Raw genomic sequence first — 6,726 nt, forward strand, 5'->3', positions numbered from 1 at the left:
GAAAGGAAGAGGATAAATACAGTATACACAAAAACTTTAAACCGCCTGAATGGAAACCTTTTATTAAAGATATGAAAACAAAGCTAATTCCATCAATCCCACATCAAGAATTGGTATTTGACAGAGCACACAGATAACCTAAACCGTCTCACATTCCACATTGTATTCTGATCTATCACAAGTGACGATCTTAGCCCGTAAAAACCTAAACTCAATTACCAAGATCCTACAGAACATATAGCATGATCTATAAATCCACAATTCCATTGTTTTTTTTTTTTCATATATGACCACAAGCTGTGATTCCAATAGCTGCTACCAATAATTGTTCTCCATTTCCTTATGGTTTCTTCTTTTTTCTCCTCATCTCAGTACTAGTTTATGTTGTTCTTACTGAATATAATTCATCTTATACCCCATTTGCCCTCCACCCCATGCTCTGAATATATTTTCATTTAAATAAGTATTTTGTTTATGCATAAGCTTTTTTTTCTGTATTATAGCTTTATCACTCTGGCACTGTATTTTGAATATGGTGCCATTTTTTTTTAATTTATAATTATTTATAATTATCAATCTATATAGGTCTTATACATTTTACTTTTGTTGCACTTCCTAGCCTGGTCTTATTGTGCCCTTTGTGGCTGCATAGGGCTCATTTCCCCTTTGGTTAGTTGATCCTTTCTTGGCGGTGGTCCACTCCGGGAGATCTGAAGTGGTAGGTTCCCCCTCTTTTGGGGAGAGCATTGTCAAGTGGTGTAAATTCGATTTTGTATACAATGTTACATAACCTTTTTGATTTATTTTACTAATTTTGTCTTCTTTGTATCTTTGCACAGTCAAAGGCACTTTTTGATTTGTATATCCCCTGATGAAGCTATTAGGCGAAACATGTCGGGCTAATATACGAATATGAATTTCCTGTTTCAATTTAATACTCGCCAAATGACCACTTTCATCATGAAATGCTGAATACCTTTGAACAAATGGCTCTGTTTGGTTGTTAACTGTAATCTTATTAAACTAAACTTATACTTTTTTATATATTGGTTTCCATTATTATCTGTAAGCACCATGGCAATCCCCTCCTTCCTCCCTATTGGAAATACTTGACTGTTTGGGATGAGGTGTAAACTGTTTGGGTGTTTTCTTTACTCGGACACATAAAATAAATAATCTATAAATGAGGATCCCCCATAAAAATACTTGTGGATCATAAAGGTACCTCATACGCAATTAATATTCTGGAGCAAGGTTTGAAAATCCTACACTCATGGGGCATTCTCCCCCAACAAGGAAGAGGACATAATGGATAAATCCACACCTGGAAAATTATCACAAGACTGGCAAAAAAAGCCACAGATGAATCCTCTTTACACTGCAAGATAATACCATGCATTCTACAAAATCACATGCTGCAGTTTTACAGAATCAAAAATTCCTCACATATCAATCAACCAGGGTCTTTGACACTCAGGGATCCCGTTAATTGGTATATCTCGTATTTTTCCCTTTAACCCCTGGAAATTAGTACAAGTTCAAAGTACACTGGAGTTGCCCTGCAACTCTTTATTTTTTTCCCATTCCTTTATGCCTGAGTTAAATGACCATGTTTTCTTTTTCTCCAATGACACCCATACTTGTTATATGGTCCAACACCTCCACCCACTGGAAGAAAATCATAACTTCATCAATAATCTAAATTGCACTTCTTTTAAAACTCATCTATATATAAGGCAAATTATACTCTTCAGTAAATGTACACAGACCTACAAGGAATCTTAAAAGATTTTCACTAAATGTAAAAGGACTAAATAGTCAAAAGAAGAGCTCTATGGACGGATGTCTTAAAATGCGAATGTGACATCATCTGCATCCAGGAGTCCCATTTCGCTTTGGACAAAGCACCCAAATTTAACCATCACAAATCCCCTCAAATTTTCTCATCCAGCTGCAAAAAAAAAAAGGAGTGATTACGGCAATTAAAGAGACAGTCTCTTTTTAGTTTATTAACCTGAAAACCGACACACAAGGCAGCTATATCATTTTGGTGGCCTCAATAGACAACATAATCTACACAATTGTTAACATCTATGCCCCCAATAAAAATCCTAACCAATTCATCCACAAAAATCATCAAGAAAACACAAAAAATTACTTACTAATTACTTACCAATTACCAATTACCAATGCGATTTATGTTTAAAATCGCATAGGTACTATTATGTGTTGAATTTTCTCCAAAACACTGATAGACTACATACGGTAAATTCATCAAGTTGATGAATATGTAGTCTATCAGTCTATGCGATTTTAAACATAAATCCCATTGATTATTATATTATTACTTTGCACTTATTCTTGCACAAAGCATTTTCTATGGGCATTTATATCCTTCTGTCACAACTTATTGTCTTTATACTTTAGGGATACGGTAATTAGAATACCCATAATTGATACAGAAAGGTTAATGTACAATAACAAATCTACTAAATCGATGTGACACCTGGATTGTTAGAAACACCGGGGTCCACTTCTCCAATATCAGGTAGCACCAGATACCCCATTTTTATAGATTATGAATTACTTGTGAAAACGACTTGTGGGGATTTCTTAGCTGGGGGGCTGCAAGCTATTTTTTCTATTTTTTGTATTACATAAGCGCGGCTTTGTTCAATATTTATGGCATTTAAAATGCAAACCCTCCCTAAAATATTATACCATTTTAGATCATTACCGATCCCAATTCCCCAAAAAAAATTTACACAAATAAATAAAAAACTAAAAAATTATATATGGAATGGAAAAATAAAACAGGGTGGCACTCTCCATTTTAACCACTAGAAAATCTTTGGGAGGAATGAATCTACCTGACATCAAGAATTATTATTATGCAACCTTATTGTATCAGATGAAATTTTGGTTCTCTACCACAGAAGACAAACTATAGTTAGACACAGTTAAAAAAAAAGAAGCCATCAAAAAACATGACTTATACGCCCTGGCAACAGCTTACTCTATACTTCCAAAAACCTAATTTACTTAGTATCAGAGCTACACTAGCTTTGTACTAGCACATACTTTTCAAAACTAAAGTCATCACAAATAAATCCATACTATCTATACCGACATTTAACATTGGACCATTTAATTATTGCAGAATACACCTAAATGTTGTTGAATGGGTCAAGGAAGGATATCATCTTTATATAAATCTACCCTTGCAGTATAAAACGATAATTTGAAGCAAACTAGGAAAGTACACTAGTTTAAAAGAGTTCACTCCCAATAATTTCTAGAAATACCCTCAATAAAGTGGCAATTTCTTACTCAACATATTAACCAAAAATTAAGGGAATTTTTTTCTATGAACTACTAACTAATTACTCAAATAATATTAAAAACACACACATGATTAAATGGGAGAAAGACTTAGCTAAAGAATTCTCTTGGGCATAATGGAAAAAAGCCGTTCATATATCTAGTAAATCGTTCCATTGAATAGATGGTATCAAAAATGTATCCCTCTACATCTGACATATGTTGGAGATGTAACGAACAGACAGGTAACCTTCTGCACATATTATGGAGCTGTAAAAACTTGCAAAGCTTCTGGAACTCAATAGCTTCATTTATAGCAGACCTTACAAAAAACCTAACCAAACTTACACCAGCCACAGCCTTACTCGGCCCAAATTTGGTGTCACATCGGTGTAGTGGTTAGCCCTCTCACCTAGCAGAAAAAAGTGTCGCTGGTTTGAATCCCAACCACGACACTACCTGCCTGGAGCTTGCATGTTCTCCCTGTGCTTGCGTGGGTTTCCACTGGGTACTCCGGTTTCCTCCCACACTCCAAAGACATGTAGATAGGTTGATTTGCTTCTGCCTAAAATTGGCCCTAGTATATGACTGGGGACCTTGAATTATGAGCTCCTTGAGGGTAGGGACCTATGTGAGTGTGCAATGTACAGGGATAGGGACAATTGTAGACACGCACCCACACTCAGGTTGAACTGGATGGACTGGTGTCTTTATTCAACCTTACTAACTGTGTAACAAAAATTTGGACATATACGTTACAACATTTAGAACAATAGTAATACATACACTAATATCGGCAAGGCTCACTATAACCAGCCTCTGGAAATCCAGGGACGCACCCAAATTATTGACAGCTATAGCCAGACTAAATATTCAACCTCAGTATGAACTACTCCACCATCACATAAAAAAAAATGGAATACCTGGCTATCCCATCCTAGAGCATCCAACTACTTAAAAGAGTGTAACTTGTAACTTAGCCTTAAGTTTGAAGTACCGTTAAGCCATATATGTGCATATCTTTGATGTAGTCTGGCATCTTGGACCTACCTTTTCAATCGGATTTGCAAGTTTTGTTTTCGTTTTCATTTTTTGAACCCAGCTATCTAGTAAATTTGGTTGCCTGTCCATGCCTACAGTTTGAACCCATTAGGGGTAGACTGGTACAGGTTATCAGCTATTTTATACTTACGCACAACCTTTTTAAATCAATGTAACCATGTTGGATGTATATATGACTAAAGTAAATGACTATTTGTATTGCTAATAATAACTTTCAATAAAAATGTATTGTTAAAAAAAAAAAAAAAACATTATGATGACACTTCCCATCCTTGCTGCTAATCCAAATTGTGATAGGAGTTACACCTTCGCCTCCTCCCTCAGGTTAGGCCAGGTGCCTATAGCATACTCCCAGCATTATTTTCTCCTTAGCTTAATCCTTTTGGAGCTCTACCCATAAGGATCCCCCCTCCTCCCTAGCTCCCTTAGTAATGTCATCTCTCACATTCACATGTACTTAGGAGGTTTTCCTTCATAATACTGTAATACTTGTGTGTTTGGTTTGCATTTTTTTTTTTTTTTTGCATTTTATGGTCGGTTTCAATATTTTGCAGAGAGTGACGCCATTATTGTTATATTGCACTTTTTGTGCACACTGCTGTTTTTTTATGGGTTTTGCTATACATTCAGGCTGTATATCTCTATAGTATTCATAGAGGTTGACAAAATTATTGCACATATCACATACACTGGTTTGCAGCGTATATTTAACCCCTAGGGTTTTTTGGTCTCACTGGGCAGTTTTTGTGTTTTTTACACGTATTCACATAGATAATTTTTTTTTTAAGTTTTTTTTGTCCACCGTATGTAATAATTTTGAAAAGGGTGTTTTCACTAATACTTTATAGTCATCAGTTTGGCGCAGCGCCGTATTGCCTTTATTTTTGTCAATTAATTTGATGTGGGGACATATGTGTATGCTGGCAGGCGCTCATTAGATATCACACTATGGAGGTCTGCGCGGTGGCTGTTTAGTTACAGTGCCTTGATATAGTATTCATACCCCTTGAAATTTTCCTAGTTTTGTCATGTTACAACCAAAAACGCAAATGTATTTTATTGGGATTTTATGTGATAGACCAACACAAAGTGGCACATAATTGTGAAGTGGAAGGAAAATGATAAATAGTTTTTAAAATACTTTGTCACTACTTTGCAGTTTAGGTGGACGGCCATATCTTGGTAGGTTTGCAGTTATGCCATACGCTTTGCATTTTCAGATGGTGAATGGAACAGTGCTCTGTGAGTTGTTCAAAGCTTGAAATATTTCTTTATAATCTAACCCTGCTTTAACCGCTTGAGATCCGCGCTATAGCCGAATGACGGCGTCTATTGACGTTGTCCCGTGCACGAGCGCCCTGCGCGCCCCCTGAGGGGCACGTGCGGCACGCTCTGTGATCAGCGAGTCTATGAGACTCACCTGATCATGGATCGGAGCAAGGGGAGGATCCCGACCCCCTACCACGTGATCAGCTGTCAGCCAATGACAGCGGATCATGTGACACAACAGAGCCAGCAATCGGCTATTTTTCCTCCTCGCGCTGACAGCGTGAGGAGAAAAAAAAAAAAGCCGATCACCGGCGGCCGTGATCAGGACATCAGTCCCGATCATGGCCAGCTTATCAGTGCCCACCTGCCCCCTGCCAGTGCCACCCAAATAATAAAAAAATGCCCCCCATCAGTGCCACCCATCAGTGCCCACAGTGCCACCTATCAGTGCCCACATTCTGTCTCAACAACAGTGCTGCACCCCAGTGCCACATATCCGTGCCCATCGGTGTCATCTACCAGTGCCCATCAGTGCCCATCAGTGCTGCCCATTAGTGCCCAGCAGTGCCACCTATCAGAGCCACCTATCAGTGCCACCTGTTAGTGCCCCTCAGTCCCATCTATCAGTAGTACTTATCAGTGCCCCTTAGTGCCACCCATCCGAGCCACCCATCAGTGCCATCTTATCTGTGCCCATCTTTGCCCATCAGTGCTGCCTTATCTGTGCCCATCAGTACTGCCTTATCTGTACCTATCGGTGCCACCTTATCTGTGCCTATTAGTGCCGCCTTAACTGTGCCTATCAGTGCCCACCAGTGCAGCCTATCAGTGCCCATCAGTGCAGCCTATCAGTCAGGGCTGGACTGGGACAAAAATTTGGCCCTGGACTTCATCCAGACCAGCCCCCTTTAATTTTGCAAACAAGCACAAAAACAGTATATAAAACTGTACATAATTGTGCAAAAAAAAAACATAAGTAGTAAAACATAAGGAGTCCTCACTAACCTCTTTTATTATTTCACTTATTCTCCTCTGTATTTTTTCTCATCCTTCTCACATCACTGCGTGAAGTTG

This window comes from Lithobates pipiens, unplaced genomic scaffold (genome assembly GCF_037356315.1).
Source record: "Lithobates pipiens isolate NorthernLeopardFrog02 unplaced genomic scaffold, aLitPip1_a1.2 Scaffold_27, whole genome shotgun sequence".
NCBI lineage: Eukaryota > Metazoa > Chordata > Amphibia > Anura > Ranidae > Lithobates > Lithobates pipiens.